A 24,596-nucleotide genomic window follows, 5' to 3' on the forward strand; every position below is an offset into this window, starting at 1 on the left:
CATGACATTCCCTTTTGTTCTGGCTCAGCTGCTGCTTTATTTGGGGTGAAATATGGGGTTTGCTTGTGGAAAACGGTATTTTCTGTGAATTCCAGCGCCATGGAGGGAAAACGCTTCCATGGCTCATCAGAGAGTATTGTTTAGTAAATAATTCCTGTTAGTGAACCAACCGGCATTCCAGGTGGGATGGTGTGGCCCTCGTTAAAGCAAGAAACACTCTGTCCTCTATCTCTTCCCACTGCCCAGCTCCAAAGTGCTTTTTGTTTGGAGTTTATATGGCAGTAAATATTTAAGGCAATAGCTGTGGATATTAACTGAATATATATTGGAGTCACGCTCTGAATGGATGCATTTTCTTAAATCAAGAAGCCAAACGGTATTTTGGGCGTTGCTAACTCTGGAGAGTGTTGCTTCACACCATCTTTCCTTCTTTCTTTTTCCTTTTGTTGTAGTCACCTGTAACTTCCCTTGCTGGATATGACCTGGTGCTGTTCTCACCCGGGAAACTTCCTCAGCACCCAGGGAGTGGCTGGAGCTGGGCCTGGAGGGATTTAGGTTGGGTTTTAGGGCAAGGCTCTTGCCCAGAGGGTGCTGGCACTGCCCAGGGAATGGGCACGGCCCCGAGGCTGCCACAGCTCCAGGAGCCTTTGGGATGCCCAGGCTGGGCTTGGTGGGCTCTGGGCTGGCACTGGGGGGTCCCTGGGGGTCCCTGCAGCTCAGGACATACCCTGATCCTGTGCAGAGTATCTGTGCTTGCTTGAGAATGTTCCATTCTGCCCTGGTTCCTAGATGAAGCAAGGATTGGGCTCTCAGAGCCGTGACCTGCAGTGCCTGTTCCCTCTGTCGCTCTGTTTGGTGGCCTTTCCTTAATGCCTCTAATCCTGCAATTAGGATAGATTTGGCTTCAGGAAAGAATGTGAATGCAGCAGTGAAATGTTTGTGAATCATGACGTTGGGCAGCCTTTATGGCCTGTCTTTGTACCGGAATCAGGGATTGGAATTGCAGCTTTCAGGAGGATAACTCCGGGGAAAGGAGGAATGGAAGAATAAAGGGGAAAAAGTTAAGGAAAATACAAGCAGTGGGTTTAGGAACGGGGAGATCAGATGGGTGGGAGTTTTCTGTGAGAAATTCTTCCCTGGCACAGGTGCCCAGAGCAGCTGTGGCTGCCCCTGCATCCCTGGCAGTGCCCAAGGCCAGGTTGGATCAGCCTGGCACAGTGGGAGGTGTCCCTGCCATGGCAGGGGTGGCACTGGGTGGGATTTAAGGACCCCCCCAGCCCAAACCATTTGGGACTGTGTGATCAGGAGTGCCCAGCCCTGAGCATTCCCTGTGCTGTGTGCAGGGGCAGAGCAGGGTGAGCCAGCAGCAGGTTGGTTTGGGGACACCTCCATGGGGTGGCTCAGAGTTGTCCTGCTCGGAACCCCGGAGATGTGAGGGGTTTTGGTTTCTTTTCCCCTGCCACAGCCCAGGCTGCCTCAGTGCTGTGTGTGCTGGCAGCTGGGAGTGCTGGCTGCTCCGGGGTGGGACACAGCTGCTGAACTTGGGCTGCCCCTCCACAGCAGCTCGCTTTTGTTTTCACTTGCCAGGCATGAAACTGAGCAGGGGCTGGACAATCAGAGCGGGCTCCAGGCCGGGAGCTGCTGATGGATGGCTTGGTGAGAGGGGCAAACCCTCTGTGGGATCTGTGGCACGAGCAGCTCGCCTCTCTAAGAGTGCCCTTTGTGGAATTCCAAAGGAATGTACTCGGTCGCACTGGTTATTTTGGGCTGGCATGGCCTCTCCAGGGCTTTGATTGCAGATGGAAGGATTTAGAGCAGGGTTTGCCAGGCCCTCATCCCACAAACACCAGCTGGGAGCTTTGGGAGGCACCGTGGAGGTGTCTGCTGGATCCACCTGCCTGCAATGAACCTCTGGGCTCCGTGTGTGGCAGGGCTGGAGCTGCTCAGGCTCTGACAGAGAAATTCCAGCTCTGGCTGCAGGAAAGCACTAATTACTGACGGTAATTAGAAACTAATCTCCTGCGTGAACAGGGCATTGTCTGGCCCTCCAGAGGATCAGCTTCTTGACCAGAATAGAACATTTCTATTTAATAGAAATTAAATAATTCTGAGTGGGAAGGAGTGAAGGGAGGAATCCTTGGGCATTCTCAGGAAGAAAAGTTATTCTGTTTTTGATGCAAAAGTTGCATTTTTACAGCATTCCCTTCATTGCAATCAGTGAAAACACAGAAAACTTGGCTGACATGGTGCATCCAGTTTGGTTTTCTCTTATCAAACTTGCATGTGTTGGATATTTTCCTTTTTCACATGTTGTTTTTAAGGTAATTGAATTAATTAGTGCTAGTGTCCAAATGGACATATTCTCTCTGTGAACTCTGCTTTTCAACAGGTTGTGTGGTAAAATGTGAGTCCTGAATTGTGAAATAATCTCAGGTATGTGAAAGCCCAGTCTGTGCTGTGCTTCTCTTCAGCAGCAGTTTCCCATCCCAGTCCCCTCTCCCTGCACTGTCCCTCGTGGCTGTGTGCCCACATCCTGGCAGTTGGTGACAGCAAGGTTTTGTGGGCTGGCAATCCTGGAAAATCAAGGCCTGCTGGGATAGTCCATATTGCAGGTAAATATATTGCTACTAATAGTGTGGATCACCAAATCCTACTGGCACTATTACAGTCATTCCTCTGGACACAAGTTGTCTCCAAAGTTCAGGTTTTCCTCTGTGTTTTGGTCCTTCAGATTTCCATGATTTTCAGATGATTGAGGATTTCCTCTCTCCCTCAGTGTCTCTGAAGGATCTGGCCCTGGGCATGACTGAATGGCTGTCAATGGCTGGCCAGGGGCTCAGCTGTGCATCATCTCAAGGGGCACGCTCACGTGCTCCACAGGAATGCACAGTCTGTAGGAAATTGTTATTAATGCACAAATAATGCAAAATGCACAGAACACCTGCATTTCAACCTGTGCTTCCTGAGGGGGGTCCCATGGAGCCACCTGCAATGGCTGGCTCCTCTCTGCAGGACTCAGAATAGCCTCTGGAGCACAGGGGTTTCTGTACTTCATACAGAGCTGGGGATGTTTGCTGCATTCAGATATTCCTGTGAAATAATCCAAATTACTGCATTCAGATATCCCTGTGAAATAATCCAAATTACTGCCTTCAGATATTCCTGTGAAATAATCCAAATTGCTGCATTTAAATACTCCTGTGAAATAATCCAGATTACTGCATTCAGATATCCCTGTGAAATAATCCAAATGACTGCCTTCAGATATTCCTGTGAAATAATCCAAATTGCTGCATTCAGATATTCCTGTGAAATAATCCAAATTACTGCATACAAATATCCCTGTGAAATAATCCAAATTACTGCATACAAATATCCCTGTGAAATAATCCAAATTACTGCATTCAGATATCCCTGTGAAATAATCCAAATTACTGCCTTCAGATATTCCTGTGAAATAATCCAAATTGCTGCATTCAGATATTCCTGTGAAATAATCCAAATTACTGCATTCAGATATCCCTGTGAAATAATCCAAATTACTGCATTCAGATATTCCTGTGAAATAATCCAAATGACTGCATTCAGATATTCCTGTGAAATAATCCAAATTGCTGCATTCAGATATTCCTGTGAAATAATCCAAATGACTGCATTCAGATATTCCTGTGAAGTAATCCAAATTACTGTATTTAAATATCCCTGTGAAATAATCCAAATTACTGCATTCAGATATCCCTGTGAAATAATCCAAATTACTGCATTCAAATATTCCTGTGAAATAATCCAAATTACTGCATTCAGATATTCCTGTGAAATAATCCAAATTACTGTATTTAAATATCCCTGTGAAATAATCCAAATTACTGCATTGAAGTATTCCTGTGAAATAATCCAAATTACTGCATACAAATATCCCTGTGAAATAATCCAAATTACTGCATTCAGATATTCCTGTGAAATAATCCAAATTACTGCATTCAGATATCCCTGTGAAATAATCCAAATTACTGCATTCAAATATCCTTGTGAAATAATCCAAATTACTGCATTCAGATATTCCTGTGAAATAATCCAAATTACTGCCTTCAGATATTCCTGTGAGATAATCCAAATTACTGCATTCAGATATCCCTGTGAAATAATCCAAATTACTGCATTCAAATATCCCTGTGAAATAATCCAAATTACTGCATTGAAGTGTTCCTGTGAAATAATCCAAATTACTGCATTTAAATACTCCTGTGAAATAATCCAAATTACTGCATTCAGATATCCCTGTGAAATAATCCAAATTACTGCATTGAAATGTTCCCTGTGAAATAATCCAAATTACTGCATTCAGATATTCCTGTGAAATAATCCAAATTACTGTATGTTCAAACGCTGATCTGAGAACTGAAAATACAACCGAGCCAATCTTGTGTTAATCACAAATTAAACTCAGAGCTATGCTAACCATGTCTTTGTGGTGATAAAGCCTTTTCTGTAACTGCAGAAATACATTTTTTCATTTATATTACAATTTCAGATTCCCGGGCACCAGGTTGTGGGCTGGCCTGTGAACTGCAAGGTGCAATATTTAATGGTTTTTGAGTAAGTTTTGCACGTGGCCTTCAGGTGTGGACAGGTTGTGCGGGGATTCCTGTGCTTTTGGTGCTGCCACGAGTTCAGCTACCAGTGCAAGTTCTAGTAACTCCATAAATCTTCAGGGTATTTTGGGGAAGCACAGTTAATTCTTACTGAGAATCATAAAAGCTGACAGCTTGAGAGCTGTGTTTTGTAATAAAATGCCAGTAATCTGGTCATGTACCAAATGGGATGATGTAATCCTTGAGTTTCTTGAGCAGAACTCCTGACATTTTCCTTTGAGTCACATGTGAGCCCAGCTGGATGAACTGAGCTCTCAGACAGACAGGACAGACAGGCTCCTGTGTGGGGTGGCTGCTTGGCCATTTGGTGTAATTCAATTTCTAGAGCAGTTCTGTGCCCTGCACGCTGCTGCAGCTGCTGCCTGTGCCTGTGGGTGCTTTCCTGCAGCCATTCCCATTCTTACCTGCTCTCGTTTCCCCCCTTTTGTGCTGCACCTGCATTTCCTCATTGCGATGCTCTCCTGAGTTCCAGCATTGTCCCAGGGCTGCCAGTGCTCTCTCCCTCTCACCCTTTGTGTTTTCGTGGGTTTTGTTCTGTTGGGGATTGGAAGGGCCAATCCCAGCCAGGGAAAGCTTTGGAACTGGCACTGGCTTGTAGAGAGATCTGAAATACTTTGAAAAATTTCTTCCTTGTTAACACCTCTCTTCTTCTGTGTGGGCTTGGACTGCAAACAGCAGAGTAAGCATCAAAGAGGAGAGGGCAGATTTTTGTGTTGGGATAAAGTAGTGTGGCTGAAGTTACTGCATTTAAAAGCAGACATGTAACAAAGTTTTTCCCTGTTCTTTTCCAACTAATCCTTACAGTTTTGTTGGTTTTTTTTTGTTTTTTTTTTTTTAAGTTCTGGTTTGTAAAATTTCTATTCAGAGGAAGAGTTCAAAGCATAAAAGTGTTAAAATATGTTTTCACATAAGGTCATCTGTACTTAAATTCATGGCAGGACATTGTGGATTTTTGAAATGTCTAAGGACAAAGTTTGGAAACTGCTTTTATCCAACTTTGAAACTTCTGCCTGTTCTGCTATTCTGCTCTCAAACCACACCAATATAATGTGCTTATTAAGAAACAATCAGCAACCTGCTGTTGAACACAGTGCATGGATTCTAAGAAGTGTGACCGAAATCCCGTTTTTGTGGATGTTTGCTGCTGAGAAACGAGGTTGTTTCAAGGAAATGTTGCCAAATCGGGCTGGCGTGGCCAGAGGAAGGAGGCCAGTGCAGCTCATGGTTTGGGTGGGGCAGCACTCGGTGCCCTGTGGGCATCACTGGGCAGCTCAGCTGGCTGTGCCAGGGGTCTCTGCATTCATTGGGGTCGGGCTCTCCCAGGGCTGGCCATTCCCGGGGGCCCAGAGCCCTTCAGGTGGCTCTGCTGGGAGCAGAGGGGGTGCTGGGCTGTGACCAGGAGATCCTTTAGATTGATCCTCCCATTTCCTGCTCTCTGCCCCCAAGCTGCTGGGCTGCCAGGAGGCTGAGATGTTATCCCTGCTCAGAGCTGCTCCCTTATCACAGCTGTTATCAGGGTGATCTGAATGGAGCTGGAGCCTGTGCAGCATTGTCACTCTCCCAGCCCCGTGCCTTTTTCAGGGTGTTTGGTCATCCTTTCTGCAGAGTCAGGAGTGAAGGATGACCGTAAATCCCAGAGCTGTGCTCAGGGACTGGAGAGCTCTCGTGCACAGGAATAGGAAGTTCTCCAGCTGCAGTCTGGCAGGGCTGTCTGCCGTGGATTGTTTGGTGCTGCTCTCTCAGCTCAGTCTCTAAATCTGAGGCCATTGCTCGGATCTCGTGCTGTCTGCAGATGATGCAAGCAGAACAATTCTGCTTTGTGAGGAGGGAGAAAGCTGCATCCTTTAGTCAAGTGCTCTCAGCATTACTCTGAGCTGCTGACAAATGCCATTGTATGGCTCAAGAATCACTGTGTCTGTGTTAAATACTGGGGATATTGAACCCAAAGAGTTTTAGAACTTCCAACCAAACCCTGAGTGCCTCTCCTGTCCCCCAGCTCTCCATGAACGTGCAGTGCCCATTCCTGTTCTTCTCTCTGGTGACAGGGACAGCACCCAGGGAGCAGCTGGAGGGATTTAGGTTGGGTTTTAGGGCAAGGTTCTTGCCCAGAGGGTGCTGGCACTGCCCAGGGAATGGGCACGGCCCCGAGGCTGCCACAGCTCCAGGAGCTGCCAGGGATGCCCAGGCTGGGCTTGGTGGGCACTGGGGGATCCCTGGGGGTCCCTGCAGCTCAGGACATTCTGGGATTCTCCGATTTTAGGAAATCTGGCAAAGTTTTCTGTTAATCACACTTTTAATTTGCATACAGTCTGTGTACAGCAAAATGTGATGTGGGATCTCTGAGCCTTTAAACATCAGCATTTCACAGAATCCCCAAATCCCTGGGGCTGGCACAGCCCTGCCAGCCCGTGCAGTGCCAGCTGTGCCCGATGCCCTCCTTGTGCCCAGCCCAGACCACTCAGTGCCACCTGCAGGGACGGGCACTCCAACCCTCCCTGGGCAGCTCTCTCAGTGCTGATGTGTTTGTGCTGTGCTTCTTGGTCAAACTGCTCCAGACTCTTGGGGCTGCAGTTGGACAATTCAGAGTTTCTGAGGTGAGCTGGTGGGGTCTGAGCTGGCTTCACTCTGCTCCCGCTTGTCTCCCATGGGACTTTGGAGTCCTTGCTGGGACAGGAGGAGAAGGAGGAGAACTGCAGGACTGAAAGGAGTAGGCAGACTGCTTGGTCCTTGCTGGACTCCTCATCACTTGGAGGCAGGCTGGCAGAGCTGAATGCAGGGCGGCAGAGCTGGATGCAGGGTGGCAGAGCTGAATGCAGGCTGGCAGAGCTGGGGCAGGGTGGCAGAGCTGGGGCAGGATGGCAGAGCTGGGGCAGGATGGCAGAGCTGGAGCTGGATGGCAGAGCTGGAGCTGGATGGCAGAGCTGGAGCAGGGTGGCAGAGCTGGAGCTGGAGCAGGGTGGCAGAGCTGAATGCAGGGTGGCAGAGCTGAATGCAGGGAGGCAGAGCTGAATGCAGGGAGGCAGAGCTGGAGCTGGGGCAGGGTGGCAGAGCTGGGGCAGGGTGGCAGAGCTGAATGCAGGGTGGCAGAGCTGGAGCAGGATGGCAGAGCTGGAGCTGGAGCAGGTTGGCAGAGCTGGAGCTGGGGCAGGGTGGCAGAGCTGGGGCAGGGTGGCAGAGCTGGAGCTGAATGGCAGAGCTGGAGCTGGGGCAGGGCAGCAGAGCCCCAGCTCTGACCTTTCAGTGCCTTGGCTCGTGCTGCTGCTGCTGCTGCTGGGCTGGCAGAGCTGAGGGAGTTGCAGGCGTGGATGCCATGTTACTGAAGCTCAGCCTCACAGGCTGCTCTCTGTTCAGCTGCACTCACTGCTGGCTGGGCTCTGCTGCTGGCTGAATAATGAACTTTGTGCCCGTTGTGTCTTTGGGGTTTTCAAGACTTTGGTGGAGTTAAGGGCCCAGGAGGATTTGTGATGGGTGATAAAGCTGCTGCAGTCGGTGATCAGGTGAGGTGTCAGAAATAACGTTGCATTTTTGCTGCCCTCAGTGCCTCCCCCAGGGCAGTGTAACTCTGCAGCTGCAGGGAGATCAGGCCGTGCTGCTGGAGCTGCTCCGTTCCTGGGGTTCCCACAATCTCCTCTGTAATGCCAGGTTCCGGCTCTCCCTGGATTACCGTGCTGCAATCCCTGATTAAACCACCTGGGCTCTCTTAGGGAAAGCACAGCACGGTGTGGCTGGGGCAGGGCAGCAGCCATGTGTGTGTGCAGGGAGTGTGATCGTGTGAATCTCCTCAGTTGTTGTGTTAAACTCAGACATTCTGCTCGGGAATTCAAACCGGTGACAGAAACAGAGTCCTCCTCTTTAAAACACCCCCTTCCAAATCCTGCCAGCGTTATGAATGAAAGCTGCTGACTCAGTGCAGCTCTGTGCACTGAAATGAGACCAGGGAACCCGAGCACTGAAATTCTGGTGACACTTCACTTCCTTTTGTGGGCAGGTTTATTGTGCTTTGCTGTCCTTGCCCAGCTTCAGAAGGGAGGGAAAGAAAAAAGAGGAGAGGGGAGAAATAAATAAATACTTATTTAACAAAAGTCCTTGAATCCTCCCCAGAGACCCCTGTGTGCAGTTCCTGTCCCTGTGGGACAGCTTTTAGCTGGGGAGGTTTGGAAGGGCAGTAAATGCAAGGGCAGGAGGCTGCAGTGACCTGCACAGAGCAGGGTGCAGCTCCCCAGGCTGGCTCTGCTCTGGCTTCAGTGTGGCACCAGCAGGGCCTGCTTTGTACCAGCCGTGGACAAGGGGCTGCCCGGGCTTTTCTGGCACTCCCTGAATGGTTGGGAGGGACTCAGGGCCACCCGTGCCATGGCAGGGACACCTCCCACTGTCCCCAGGGTCCAGCCTGGCCCTGGGCACTGCCAGGGATGCAGGGGCAGCCCCAGCTGCTCTGGGCACCCTGTGCCAGTTCTCCAGGATTTCTGTGAAGGAGCTGAGATGGCAGGAGGAGCCAGGGGAGGGGAGCACAGCAGGTGAGCAGAGCTGAGTGGATTCCATCCCAGCTGAGGCTCTGTTCAGTCCCTGCAGGGACATGGAGTGGCAGGAGCCAGGGAATGGCTCTCAGGGCTGGGTGGGATCCTGGCCATGAGGAATTGTTCCCTGGCAGGGTGGGCAGGCCCTGGCACAGGGTGCCCAGAGCAGCTGGGGCTGCCCCTGCATCCCTGGCAGTGCCCAAGGCCAGGCTGGGCACTGGGGGCAGCCTGGGACAGTGGATGGGTTTTAGGGTCCCTCCCAACCCAAACCATGCTGGGATTTCAGACATTTACCTGTTGGGTTCTATTGTTATCCCTGTGTATACAGTTATGAAACCAGGTGATGCATCCTACCAATAATTCCATCTTGCATTAGCTTGGCTTTGTCTCATTAAAGATTAAAACCTTTATTCTGTGAAGATTTAAATAGAAACAAAGCCTTGTTGTGATAGAAGGAAGAAGAGCTGTTACCTAGTTCGGTGGTTTCCACCTCTCTTTTGATTTGTTGACTTCTAAAATAAACATTCCAAAGATGTGCACTTGGGCTGATGTGCATGAACCGAATGTTAGACTTGACTTTCCTGATTTTTACAAGTTACATGGAGCTTTGCTGGTTTGTCTTTGAGCTAGGGGAAAGCACAACCATGAATTCTCAGGGTGTCTCCTTCTTGTTTTGCTGAGAAGAATGCTTCAGCTGAGGTGTTTGCTGGCCTACAGGACAGAGGCTGGGTCTTGTTATGGCTCTGCACACCAGGAAACCTGGAGCAGGAGTGGCTTCATCTGAACATGGGGAGAGCCAGATCCCTGCATGGTTCTGGGGCTTTACAGGGCCCAGATTGCAGAGAATCCCAAATCCCTGGGGCTGGCACAGCCCTGCCAGCCCATGCAGTGCCAGCTGTGCCCACCTTGTGCCCAGCCCAGAGCACTCAGTGCCACCTCCAGGGCACACCTGCAGGGATGGGCACTGCAAACCCCCCCGGGCAGCCCCTGCCAAGGCCTGAGCTCCCTTTCCATGGGCAAATTGCTGCTGCTGTCCCAGCTGAGCCTGCCCTGGCCCAGCCTGAGGCCGCTCCCTCTGCTCCTGTCCCTGTTCCCTGGCAGCAGAGCCCGACCCCCCCGGCTGTGCCCTCCTGGCAGGGACTTGTGCAGAGCCACGAGGGCCCCTGAGCCTCCTTTGCTCCAGCCTCAGCCCCTTCCAGCTCCTCAGGGATTCTGCAGCCCCTTCCAGCTCCTCAGGGATTCTGCAGCCCCTTCCCAGCTCCTCAGGGATTCTGCAGCCCCTTCCAGCTCCTCAGGGATTCTGCAGCCCCTTCCAGCTCCTCAGGGATTCTGCAGCCCCTTCCCAGCTCCCTCAGGGATTCTGCAGCCCCTTCCAGCTCCCTCAGGGATTCTGCAGCCCCTTCCAGCTCCTCAGGGATTCTGCAGCCCCTTCCAGCTCCTCAGGGATTCTGCAGCCCCTTCCCAGCTCCGTTCCCTGCCCTGGACACTCTCCAGCCCCTCCAGGTTTCTCTTGCTGTGATCCATGTGCAGGTGCCACTGCAGAGCTGGTGTGTTCTGTGACTGCTTCACCTCCCCAGAAGATTCCCTGATGAGCTCTTCCAAGGGACATGGCAATATTTGTGAAGTTGGGCTGTTGGTGGGGGAGTGGAACCAGTGTGGAAAGGTCTCATGGAAGTGCTGCTCCCAAGGAGAGGCTGCTGGAGTCGTGTCCTGGCAGATGAACAAAGGTGCACACCTGGCTGTCTGTTTATCTGCTCCTGGTTATCAGATTTGTTTTCAGCTGCCTGAGTTCTCAGAACTCAGATTTACACTGTGTTTTGGATCACAGCACTGACCAGAGTTTTCTCCTCCCACTAGGAATAGGCTAAACTACTTGGGAAAGTATTTGGCATTTGTATCCAATTTGTTCTGTTTGAAAAATATCTCCACAGCTGGTTGCTATAGGAGCATTATATTCCTTCCAGATTCGATGGTGAGTGTTGGATGCAGTGGGAAGTTCTTGGCAAGGTGACTGAAGAGAATGTGTGAAGTTCTTTGTCCCGGGGCCGGGGCTGGCTGGGAGCCTCCTCCAGGGCTCCTCTATTGCTGCCTCTCAATGGCTGGCAGGGGCAGTGCTGCTGCAGCTCTGGCCGCTGGCATCTGGCTACTCACATTTTGGCCAGGCTGTTACATTTTAGTGTTATGGCTCTGTATTTTTATTTTCTCCCTTAGATCTCTGTGTATCTGTTCAGTCTGTCCGGTCTAGGGAGAAGCATTTAAAAAATGAGGTTTGTGTGAGTTTGTTGTGGGTCTAAACACTGAACTTTGCATTGAAACCAAATTCAATCTCACTTACAACTGTGAGATCCTGCTTGGAACATCCATGGTTCCCCCTCAGGCTTTTTGGGGTTTTTTTCATGATGCTTAATTCTCACGTGATTTCTGTGTGTTACTGGGGCTGATACTCTGCAGCTGCTGCTTCCAGAGCAGATCAATTCTTCTGTCACTCAGAGTGTGTTCCAGGGCTCCACTGAACTGCCATGTGCAGTTCCCTGGAATATCAAATCTAAAGGTTTTACCTGTCTAATCCAGGCTGTTTTAGTCTTTGGGGAAGCAGCCTGAGGCAGGGTGCCTCATGCCCTTCTTGCTGGATCCCTGCAGGATTTGTTAGGAATGTTCTCTCCAGGCTTTGGGGGAAGCCACGTGTGGTGTTGGCCTGTTCAGGCAGGTGAGTTTGGATGTGCCTTAATATTCTGCAGGTTTTGTTTCAAAGTGCTCTAACAGCTTCCCGAGCTGCCAGCACTGAAATGAATTTCATAGAAACTCACAGCAGACTCCAAATTCTGCAGTAGGTGAGCAAAACACAAAGCTCAGTCCTCTGGTAGCCCAATTTGGGCTGGCACAGGGTGCCCAGAGCAGCTGGGGCTGCCCAGCATCCCTGGCAGTGCCCAGGGCCAGGCTGGCACTGCCTTGGAGAGCCTGGCACAGTGGGAGGTGTCCCTGCCATGGCAGGGCTGGGATGGGGGGAGCTTTAGGGTCCCTCCCAGTGCAATCCTTGTGGGACTCTTTCTGGGCTTCCTTTTGGGATTCTGGGCTTCCTTTTGGGATTCTGGGCTTCCTTTTGGGATTCTGGGCTTCCTTCTGGGATTCTGGGCTTCCTTCTGGGATTCTGGGGTTCCTTCTGGGATTCTGGGATTTCTGGCCTCAGCTCTGCCGTGCCTGTCTGTGTTTCAGGAACTTCTGCCTCCTTTTCCACGGTGGTTGTTGGAAGTCCCCAGAGTTCCCTGACAGGTTCTGGCGCACGCTGTCCTGAGCTGTTGCATTTCCCCCTCAGGCTGCAGGGTTTGCTCTGTTGCCCAGTTCCTGTGCCTCATTCCAGCCTGATTCCCCCGGTTCCTGGAGGATTTCAGCAGTGCTCTGAGCCTGTGCTGGCTGCCAGGGTTTGGGAGGCCCTGCAGGCCTTACACAGGAACCTTTCAGAGGGCTCAGGGAATGATCTCAGCATTGGAAGATGCTGATTTTTCTGCTGGGCCCAATTCAAAAGCCTTTTCCTTTGTTCATGTCCTGAAGGAACAAGAGGTGCTGCTTGGGGTTTTTCCTCCTTTCTTCCTGCTCCTGGAGCATTCCAATTGCCAGCTGTCCAAGCAATGCTTAAAAGGGCCACAGACAAACATTTACCCCAATGCTTGTGTTATTCCTTCATTTGCCCTCATTTCATTGGAACCATTAGTGAGATTCCTCAGGGCTGGAAGCCATGAGCTGTTGCCATACAGAGCTGCTGTGGCTTGAGAGTTGTCATGGATAATGTTTGCTGGAGAACTGCAAATAAAAGGAGAAAAAACAGAAGTGTGTGAGTGAATGGCCTCTTCAGTGTAGAGCGTGAGGGCATCTCTTGCTGGGGACCTTAATTCAGGATTATTTGCTGTTTCCTCCTTTAAACATATGAAGTGGCTTTTTTTTTTACTGGACTTTTTTTTTTCTTGTGTAATTTGGGATTTCCTGCCTAAAGTTTCACCAGTCCAGCTGAACATTTGGAGGAGTGCTGAGTGCTTGGGCTCTCAAACTGTCAGCAGCAGCATTAATCAGATGAGAACTGAGCCATGTTCATGTAGCTTTATCTCTACAGGTACTTAATTCTTCATTTCTGTGAGAAAGCAAAGTGGATTTGATGCAAAAATGGGGCTGGGTCTGGCTGGTCACAGCTTGGGGACAGAACTTGTCACCTGGAGAATGCTGTGGCTCATCCTTGGCACCTTCAGGGCCTCTGTTGGTTCTGCATTAGGAAATGGCCAGTGCTGCACTTGGGATGGGGCAATCCAGCATCAACCCAGGCTGGGATGAGCAGAGGGAGCAGCCCTGGGAGAGCTGGGCCTGCCCTGGGCTGAGCCCCAGCTGGGATCAGGGAGGGATTGGGATTGGGATTGGGATTGTGTCCCTGTGCCCCACAGGTGATTTCCCAGCTGCAGAGCTGCCCCAGCCAGGGAGGAGCTGGAGCTGCTGCAGAGCCCAGAGGAGGCTCCAGGATGGGCAGAGGGCTGGAGCAGCTCTGCTGGCAGGAAAGGCTGGCACAGCTGGCATTGTTCACCTGCACAGGAGAAGCTTTGGGCTGAGCTCAGGGTGGCCTTGCAGGGCCTGGAGGAGCCCCAGGAAAGCTGGAGAGAGACAATTGCCAGGGGATGCAGGGACAGCACACAGGGAATGGCTGCCAGTGCCAGAGGGCAGGGCTGGGTGGGATCTTGGCCATGAGGAATTGTTCCCTGGCAGGGTGGGCAGGCCCTGGCACAGGGTGCCCAGAGCAGCTGGGGCTGCCCCTGCATCCCTGGCAGTGCCCAAGGCCAGGCTGGACACTGGGGACAGTGGGAGATGTCCCTGCCATGGCAGGGGATGAGTTTATGAGTTTAAGGGTCCTTTCCAGACCATTCTGTGGTTCTGTACATTCATTTTCCACACTCAGTGGTGGCTGTGTGTTATTACCCTTTCCTGTCCCCAAAGGGGGACAAGCGAACCTTGGGGCAGAAGTTCAGAATCCTGGCACTGCAAGCAGCCAACTCCTCACCCCAGCGAGTTCATTTTGGGTTTTCTCTTCACTTCAAGCCCCAGTAAAGACCTGTGGTACTTTCCAGGAGAATTGACAACTTCACTGCTGATTTTTTTGACTGATGAAGGTTTGATTGTAAGTGCTTCAGTACAGGGTGGTTTTGAACAGTTGAAATATTGACAAGTTAATTTTTCCTGTAAAATATCTTTAGGTTACACTTGTGCAGCCAAGTGGCTGCCATAAACCCTTGCTTGCTGTTTCAGAAGGTAGTGATTGATGAAGTTGTGGATTCATCATTAGAATGCCAGTTTTCATTTAGAGCTCTCAGCTCAGAGGGTGAATAGCCAGAAATGTATTTTTAGTGTGCAGAGGTTATTGTGGAGGTGCTGGCAGCTGCCAGCTGGTGGGAATGCTGTGCTGGAGCCAGAGCTGAGCAGTCCTGAGCCTCTGCTCTCAGGCTGTGCCCAGCCCTGCTGGCTTTGGTGCTGCAGCAAGGGGCCCTGCAGCCATCTCCTGCTGGAGTCACAAGGCAGATGCAGAAATAAAGGAATCCTGATCCACAGTCAGGAGTGGCAGCAGCTTCCGAATCACCTGGATGAGTTGGGGTTGTCTGGTTTAATCCAGTGCTGCAAGGGTGAGCTATAAATTGTGCCACTTGTTCCTGCTGTGCTATAATTGTGCACACCTTTCACATCTGTCATTGCCAGGCCCTGTCTCTGCTCCCTGTAGCAGGGACAGCCCCTGAGGGAACAGCTCCAGCTGGCTCAGGGAGGGCTGGGCTCCAGGTCAGGGAAAGGTTCTCTCAAAGCTGCTGTCAGGGCAAGGCAGACCCTAAAGGAACCTGCTGTCTTCAGAGCACTGCTCTGTGGTGGGTGTAGCACCTTCTGAGCAGGTTTGAGCTGTGCCCAGAGGTGTGAACCTGGCAGAGCTCAGCCTTGGGGAGCTGGGAGTGCTGTGAGGGCTGTGGGAGTAGGAGGGAGAGAGGGATGAGTTGTGTTTATACCGAGGAGTTGCTGTGTCCTGCCCTTCCTGCTCTTCATCATTCCTTGGCTCTCCTCTCCCTGACCTCTCTTACTGTTTCATCTCTTCACTTACCTTTTTCCCTCCCTGCCTTTGCTGAGGAAACATCCTGGCTTGGACCAGCCCTGGGGTGTGCAGCAGGAGCAGGGCAGGGATTGTCCCTCTGTGCTGGGGTCCCTCCAGGGCTGGGCCCAGTTCTGCTCCTGCAGGAGAGCCCTGGAGGGGCTGGAGCGTGTCCAGGGCAGGGAATGGAGCTGGAAGGGGCTGCAGAATCCCTGAGGGAGCTGGAAGGGGCTGCAGAATCCCTGAGGGAGCTGGGAAGGGGCTGCAGAATCCCTGAGGGAGCTGGAAGGGGCTGCAGAATCCCTGAGGAGCTGGAAGGGGCTGCAGAATCCCTGAGGAGCTGGGAAGGGGCTGCAGAATCCCTGAGGGAGCTGGGAAGGGGCTGCAGAATCCCTGAGGGAGCTGGAAGGGGCTGCAGAATCCCTGAGGAGCTGGAAGGGGCTGCAGAATCCCTGAGGAGCTGGAAGGGGCTGCAGAATCCCTGAGGAGCTGGAAGGGGCTGCAGAATCCCTGAGGAGCTGGAAGGGGCTGAGGCTGGAGCAAAGGAGGCTCAGGGGCCCTCGTGGCTCTGCACAAGTCCCTGCCAGGAGGGCACAGCCGGGGGGGTCGGGCTCTGCTGCCAGGGAACAGGGACAGGAGCAGAGGGAGCGGCCTCAGGCTGGGCCAGGGCAGGCTCAGCTGGGACAGCAGCAGCAATTTGCCCATGGAAAGGGAGCTCAGGCCTTGGCAGGGGCTGCCCAGGGAGCTTTGCAGTGCCCATCCCTGCAGGTGTGCCCTGGAGGTGGCACTGAGTGCTCTGGGCTGGGCACAAGGTGGGCACAGCTGGCACTGCATGGGCTGGCAGGGCTGTGCCAGCCCCAGGGATTTGGGATTCTCTCTGGGATGCAGAGTTCAGGGTGGCTCTGTAGGATCCAGCCTCAGTGCCAGTGAGCAGGGTCAGGCTGTGCCATCCCAGGAGAACGATCTGTGGGTGTACTTGGGCACTGGTTATCAGACAGCACATTAAAAACTTGCAAATGTGAGGGTTTGAAGGAGGAGGTTTGTTGTCACAGCTGCCTTGGCTTTCTTCTTGAATCAAACTTGAAAGGATTTTTAGATCTATTATGTTGGGAAATCAGCATCATGTTACAGTTTTGCACTTGGACTTTTTTCCCAGTGCGAGGCTGCCCCACAACCTTGTAGCAAATTTTCCTGATTACAGGGAACTGCAAACCAGTGACTTTTGAAGTACCCACAGGGGAGAAATTTGTGAGCTACAGTAAACAAACCTCCCCATGGCACAGATTTGTGACTTACAGTAAATAAACCATTAGCACTAACAACAGCCTTAATGTTCTTATCCTCTTGCAGGAAAGGAATTTTTTATCCTGGAAAGACATATTAAGGCATTTCAGGCCAGGGAAATTACTGTTTGCAGTGTTATTAACTGTCCAGACTTCCTGGCTCGTTTAGAGAAGGATCATAACAAAGTTTCCAGAGCCAGCATGGAAAATGCCTGTGCACATGGTGCTTCTCCCCCAGCCTGCACCCTCCAGAGCAGCTCCACGTACTTATACAATCAGGATGAGCATCTCTTCCCTAGCTAATACATGTTTGTTTTTTCTTTTTAAAGATCCTGTCTTCCATATCTAGATTTTTCCTTGGAGTTCTTGGCTTTGTGTGCATCTCCTTGTTCTCTCCAGCATGGCCTGAAGTGATTCCCAGCCCTTGGCAGAAATGCAGAATGGCTGGGACTTTGGGTCACTTGGAGCCACCCTCAGTGGTTCAGTGCTGCTCCAGAGCTGAAATCTGCCTCTTCAGCTCTTGCCTTGACTGGGGCTTTGGGTAGAGACAAACCTGAACCTCCCTCTCTGTTTGCTCTGGGGAAATCTTGTTCCATAAATCCTCACCCCCGAGTCCAGTGAAATCCATGGAAAGTCTTCCCTTGGTTTGTGTCTGTTTTTGCTGATTTCTTTGCTGTGTCTGAACTTGCCATTACCTGATAATTCATCCAGCAGGGTTATTCCTGGCCTTGTATCTCAGCATTGGGAAAGAGCAGGGTTGGATGGGGTACTGGGAGAAATCCTTGCCTGGCAGGGTGGGCAGCCCCTGCATCCCTGGCAGTGCCCAAGGCCAGGCTGGACACTGGGGACAGTGGGAGGTGTCCCTGCCCAGGTGCAATGGGATGAGCTTTGGGATCCCTCCAACCCAAAACATTCAGTGATTGCTTTACCCCAGCCAGGGCCTGGAATTTTTTCAGTTGTTGTTGAGATGCTGGAGCCTGGTTTATGTGGAACTGCTGGGAAAGCACAGTTGGCACCTGGAAGGAAAGCTTACACATTTTCTTGGTGCCATTTGAATGTACTTACAGTCAATTAATAATTTCTTTAATCTAGAAATAGGATTTTTTAAGTTGGATTGTGCCTTTTGAAATGTGTGTGTGTATGTTCAATATGTATGTACAGTTTGTGTTTTATCTTGCAGACTGTTTGTTTTTCCCTTCTCCCATTGCCTGTATCACTTGCCTGGTTTTGTGCTCACACCTGGGATGCTTTTGCTCTTGTGTGCAAACTGGTTTTAAGCATTTTGAAGGGAATTGATCTCATGGAAGCAGGAGACCCTGGCTTTGGGATAGGCCCTGTCTCATGCAGTGGAGCCCTTTTTGCCTCATTTCCTTAGAGAGTGTTTAAAGATATTTTAAAAAGGAGACAGGAACCTTTGCCATGTTGAATTCCTTGTTAAGGCTTTATGAGAGAGTCCCTGACCCTCCCTGTGAGCGGTGCCTGCTCAGCCCCTTTGCAGTGCAGGGAAATCCCTTGGTTTTACCAGTGCCCAAGGGCCTGTCCTGTCCCAGGGAGTTTCTCTGTCTGTCTGTCCAACATTTCCATTTTTCCCTATAAAGCTGCTGTTTCTTGTCTGCTGGACCCTTTCTCCTCTTGGCCACCTGTGAGCAACCAGCGCTGGAGCAGCAGGGCTGGGTGTGCCCAGAAGGAGGGTGACAGAAATGACAGCCTGCTGAAAATGCCTCAGTTAAAATCTGTTTGTGCATCTGAAGAGCTCCTGATGTCCTGCAGGAGCTGAGGAGACAGAGCAAGGGAGAAACTCAGAGCCCAGTGTGGTTGGGTGGGAGAGAGGAGCTGCCTGAGCCGTGGTGCTGTGGGCTAACACAGCTCCTGAGATGCTGATAAGAGCTCCTGAGATGCTGATAAGAGCTGCTGGATGCTGAATAATTCTCCTGTGAAATGGCTGGTTTGGAAATCTGCTTCCAGATCTGCACCAGCACAGCCCTGTGCTTATGTAACTGGGAGAGCTGAGGAGAGCAGCTGCTGGCAGGGGACACGGTGACCTCCCTGAGCCGTGCAGGGACAGAGCCTGTGCTTCCATCCCCAGCTGCAGCCTGGCCCTGCCCTGCCAGGCCTTTTATCTGCTGCGAGTGCCTCGGAGCAGGGGGCAGGGAATGGGCTGCACATCCTGAACTCCCTGACTCCGCACTGCTGCTGACTCAGGGCTTTTCTTCCTTCCTGCCCTTCCCCCAGCAGAGCTGCTACTCGCTGCCAGAGATGGGGAAGGTGAAGTGAAACAACTCAAGAATAACCCATTTTCTTTTTTTTTGCCCCATTTCAAAGGGTCAGCTCTAAAGCTGAGAGAAGCACGTGGATGTTCACAGCATAGCTATGGGGGATTAGGTCAGGCCTACAGTGATTAAATCTGGGCTGGAAGGCACCACTGCTGTCCAAGCCAGACTTAACAGCTCTGACCTATTCCTTTGGCTGCCCTGATTCCTTTAAAAACATCCAGCTGGACTGAAATGGGAGTTCCTGCAGAGTTGTGTCATGGGCATGTGTAGGAGAGGGAGGGAAGAGGTTTATCAGCCACTTCCCAAAGCATTTCCATGATCTTCTTGGCTTGGGTGTGCTGCAGCTGTGTCCCCCTGGCCACGGAACATGGCCTGAGGCGGGTGGAATAGGTGTGAGAGTGGATGCAGGAATAAGGAAAGGGATAATCCACAAAAAGCCAGGTAATTATTTATTCTCTAACCCAGCTGGGCTGGTTCTTGCAGAGGCAGCAACTGCAGGAACAAGGTTGGTTGTGGTGAGGGCTGGGGAGATCAGAATGTGGTAAGGGGAAAATGCCCACAGAGGTGCCCCAGCTTTCCAAGGTGGAGCTCAGGGGTTGGAGGTGTGCTGTGGCTGTCAGACTCCTCTTAGAACAATGAATGAAGATAAAGCTGGCACTGAGGGGGTGCAGAGCACTCAGACTCGGCCAAGGCTCCACTCCAGGCTTTGGGTGCTCCTGTTCTCTTCCAAGAGTCTCCTGAGTGCCATTGCTGAGGCTCCTGGAGCCATGGGCACAGCTGCACGAGCATGACTGCCCTCAGTTTATGGCATGGACACACCAGAACCCATCTGCTTTACCTGCTTCTCTGGGTGTTCATGCAGTCACTGATGGCTGAGGCTGGGAGGGACCACAGAGGGTCCCTGGTGCCACCTCCCTGCTCCAGCAGGGCCATCCCGGAGCAGAGGGCACAGGGAGGGCCCAGGTGGCTCTGGAATGTGCCAGGAGGAGACTCCAGCCCCTCTCTGGGCTCTGCTCCAGCTCGGGCCCTGCCCAGGGCAGAAGTTGTGCCTCCTGTGAGGGGAATTGCTGGGCTCAGGCCCTGCCCGTGGCTCTGGGGCCATTGCTGGGCCTGGAGCAGAGCCTGGGCCTGCTCTGAGCTCTGCACACAGGGACAGACACGGGGACAGGCAGGGACAGACACAGGGACAGGCCCAGGCAGGGCTCAGCCCCTCTCTCTCCCCGGGGCTCCTCTCCAGCTGAGCAGCCCCAGCTCCCCCAGGCTCTCTGGGCTCCAGGCCCTTGCTCAGCTCTGCTGGATCTGCTCTGGGAGCTCCAGGTGTGTGAATAAATCAAGCAGCCTGTGAGATCCAGGGCACACAGCACTCACATCCAGCAGGGAATCCTGCACTTTCTTATCCTCCTTTCCAGATCATTCTTGAAGTTAATGTCAGGCTGCCATTAAGGTTGTTGTAGGTGTGCAAGTATCCCCAACTTCCTAATTGTTGTCTTGCAGATTTTTGGGTTCAGTACTTGTTTTAAAGGAGGAGGAGTCAGAAATTGCCCACTGCCATTGTGATAATGAGGGTTTTTGCACGCTCCCCCAAGGAATATGTGATCACTGCTGCACCTCTGTCAGTAAAGACAACTTTAAAAAATCAGCAAACTGGAGCACTAAGAAACTCCTGGAATTCCTGCTGTGCAGGGTCTGGTGGTTCTGCATGAAGCCAACAGCTATTAAACTGAAAATAAAAGATACTTATTTCTTATTAAGGGGTTTGGAAACAGTTGAGTGATACTCAGGCTTTTCACTGTGTTAAATCTTTTAAAATGAGAGTCTGTCACCTCTTGTATAACATATTATTTTAAAATGAGAGTCAATCACCTCTTGAGAAGGGTGCTGCAATCCAGGCACAGCTCAGCTGGGACTGGAGGAGCCCTTGTGTGAGAGATCCTGGGATCCCTGGGGCTGGCACAGCCCTGCCAGCCCTTGCAGTGCCAGCTGTGCCCACCTTGTGCCCAGCCCAGAGCACTCAGTGCCACCTCCAGGGCACACCTGCAGGGATGGGCACTGCAAAGCTCCCTGGGCAGCCCCTGCCAAGGCCTGAGCTCCCTTTCCATGGGCAAATTGCTGCTGCTGTCCCAGCTGGGCCTGCCCTGGCCCAGCCTGAGGCCGCTCCCTCTGCTCCTGTCCCTCGTGTCTGCAGATGATCTTTAAGGTCCCTCCCAACCCAACCCATTCCACGATTCTGGGATGCAGAGGTGACTCCTCAGCAGTTTGATCATTGCCACAGCTGTGGAAAAGCATCTGCACTGGGGAGGTGCTTTGTTAATGTCTGCTGGGTGCTGAGTGCAAGATAGAAGAAATGGCAGGACCTGACATTTGTGAAGGCTTTGACTTTATCAGTCACTGCTGTAAGGAACAGCAACTGGGAAGTTTTGCAAAGTGGTGCCTGAGTTAAAATGTGATCCCCAAAGAGCAAGGATCAGAATTCCCTGGATGCCTCAAAATGCTTTTGTTTCCAGCATTGATCCAGACTTTCCAGGCTTTGCCAAACCTCTGGGTCCCCTGACTGCTCCTGGTGCAGAGGCTTTGCCATGGGGCATCTGCCAGCCCCACACCCTGCTGCCAGCCTGGCACGCTCAGGGATGTCCTGCTGGGGGATGTTGCTGTCTTCTGGAATTCTTGGAGGATATTGGGGCTTTATCTGCTTGGGTTTGTCTCTTTTTTTTTCCTGTGGGAGTAGGAAGGTGACTGATAAGGGGCCTCAGGAATGAATTCTGGCATTCAGATCAAGCATTATCTCAGGAATTGTTTAGGAATAGAAATGCTGGGTTGCATTTTAGGGAAAACAAAACCAGGATCTTTCTTGTGTGAAACGTGTCTGTATAAACACACAGCACTGAAATAGCTCAATTATTGTTAATTTCTACCTCCTGTGGCTTTATTGCAGTTTTCTCTGTAAACATGGCCTCAGCAGAGCACAGAGAACTTTAAATAGAAACCCTCATCAAGTTCTGAGCCGTAGTTTTAAAGTCCGTCCATAATACCCTGTGAAAGGAATTCTCATATTTGTCTGACCCTGTGAATAAATGTTTTTACTGGAGATATTTTCAACCTCCTCATTTTTTTGAGGTAAAAGCTTTGAACATCAGTACTTAAATTTAGATATGGTCTGGGATTTTATATATGTGGAGTTGTTCTACATGGTTCAATTTTACTTTTGTGTGAACAACTGGTAGGGTTACAGTTAGATTATATATATATATATTAGTATATATAATCTAATGTATATAAATATATATATTTTATATATATATTTATATCCTTATATATTTTATATATATAAACCCTAATGTATTTATAATATATAATTATTTTAAGTATATAGGTGTGTTTATATATACATGTATAATTTTTTACAAATATATATATATTAAAACAAACAGTGCTTGTATACTGAGTATTGGTTTATGAGAACAAACAATTTGGAGCGAGGATCAAGAATTTTAAGTATTTCTGAGCTTACTACAGCAGTGTAAGGTGGTAGAGAGAGCCCTGAGAGCTCTACATAAATCAGTTTTACTTTTATGTGAACAACTTGAAGGATTACAGTTAGATTATACATATATTTTTAATATATATTATATATATATTATAACCTTATATATAATGTATATAAACCCTAATGTATTTGTAATATGCATAACATTTTATATATATATATATATATATATATATATATGTATGTATGTTAAAGAAACAGTGCCTATATATAGAGCATTGGTTTCTGAGAAAAAACAACTTGGAGTGAGGATCAAGAATTTAAGTATTTCTGAGCTTACTACAGCTGTGTAAGGTGGGAGAGAGAGCCCTGAGAGCTGATCTGGGCAGGGCCTTTTCTCCCTCACTCAGAGCTGGGGGTAAGCAAATATTTCACGTTTATATATTATATTTATATATTTTTTTTCATATATATATTCTCTATAAAGATAATTGTGCAGGTGATCAAGTCCCACTTGTAGCAAATATAAAAGTGCTGCTGGAGTTCACTGCTGGTGTTTGTTGTTCGCTGCCCATCCCTGTGCCAGGGCTCCCCTCATCATCCCCAGCTCAGCCAGGGGAAGGCTCCCTGTGCTCTGAGCTCCATGGAAGCCAGGCATGGGGAGCGTGGGGAGTTCCCTGTGCTGAAGGGACAAGGAAAGGGCTGGCACTGGGTGGGCTTTAAGGTCCCTCCCAGCCCACAGCATTCCGTGTTCTGTGATTGCACTGCCAGGCTTTTTGGGCTTTCCAGAATGCCCCAAAGCCAGAGATGTTCAGTGCAATGGAACAGCTGTCACAAGCAGGGCCCTTCCTGCCAGCTGGGGAAATGACAGAGAGCAGCTGTGGGATGGTGCTGGGGGCATTTCCCATCACTGATCTGCTGCAGTGCCATTGATCTGTCCCTGCTGGGCCTGACCTGGGAGCACCAACGTGCTCCAGTGCCCCACAGACCTGCCAGGGGTGACAGGGACAGGAGCAGAGGGAGCGGCCTCAGGCTGGGCCAGGGCAGGCCCAGCTGGGACAGCAGCAGCAATTTGCCCATGGAAAGGGAGCTCAGGCCTTGGCAGGGGCTGCCTGGGGGGGTTTGCAGTGCCCATCCCTGCAGGTGTGCCCTGGAGGTGGCACTGAGTGCTCTGGGCTGGGCACAAGGTGGGCACAGCTGGCACTGCATGGGCTGGCAGGGCTGTGCCAGCCCCAGGGATCCTGTGCTGGTTTATTTGCTTTACAATACTTTACATATATATGATATTTTCTAAATAACAACTGTGCCAGATGTTTTTGGGGACAAATAATACCTGTTCTCCACCCCTGAGCCCTTCAACCCCAAAAACAGAATCCCAGAGCAGCTTGGGTCAGGACAGACTCAAAGCAGCACCTGGTGCAACCTCTGTGGTGGGCTTGGTGTGCCTGGTGTCCCCCAGGCATGCACAGTGAAAGCTGTGCCTGTGGAACCCAGGTGGTCCCTCAGGATAAACAGCAAACTCCTGCACGTTCCACTCAGGGAGGGATTTGCCTTTCCCTCGCTTTGCCTCTCTGGGTCTGCTCCCAGCTTTGCTTTGGGTCTCAGCCTCTCACATTTCAGTACAGCTCTCTGCTCCTTCTCTCCATTCCCCCAGCTGGCTTTGGTTTGTTTCTCACTTTCTTCTGCAAGTTCTTTGGAACAGTTTCTGCTTTCCTTGGCATCCAGCGCGGGGCTGGAGTTCAGTTCCCACTCCCCTCCTGTTCCCCTGTGTTCCAGGTAAAGGGGAATTCATTCCTTTGGATCCTGGCAGGCTGTGGAGGAGGCTGAGCCTGGGAATGCTCTGCTGCTGCTTCCCCTTGTGCTAGAAAGGAACAGATAATATGGAAACTGCTCTGAGGGGGGGCTTCAGGGGCTTCTGCTTTTGGGGTTTCCTGCTTTTTCTTTGTTTTCTTTTTTTTTTTTTTTTTTTGGCTATTTTTTCCCTGTTTGGTTTTGTTTTAGTTTTCTTTTTCCTTGTTTGGGGTTTTGGTTTTTGGGTTTTTTTTACTTCTTCCTCCTCCTTTTTTTCCTCCTCCATCTTTTCCTCCTTTTTTCCTTCTGCTTTTTTTCCTTCTGCTTTTTTTCCTCCTCCTTTTTTTCCTCCTCATTCTTTTCCTCCTCCTTTCACTCCTCCTTCTTTTTTCCTCTTTTTTTTCTTTTTTTCCCCTCAAGGTTTCCTTGCACTCATAAAGCCCAGCAGCATTGCTGAGTTCTTTCCCAGAGCAGGGAACAATAAGCAAACAGGCAAAGA

General features: G+C 50.6%; 1 protein-coding gene across 3 annotated transcripts in view; it reads left to right on the forward strand.

Annotated features, from left to right (window-relative positions):
• The window catches only part of ITSN1 (intersectin 1), a 114,584-nt gene that overhangs the window by 598 nt on the left and 89,390 nt on the right, over positions 1-24,596 (forward strand). The window lies entirely within an intron of this gene.

Source organism: Melospiza georgiana, chromosome 2 (assembly GCF_028018845.1).
Source record: "Melospiza georgiana isolate bMelGeo1 chromosome 2, bMelGeo1.pri, whole genome shotgun sequence".
Lineage (NCBI taxonomy): Eukaryota > Metazoa > Chordata > Aves > Passeriformes > Passerellidae > Melospiza > Melospiza georgiana.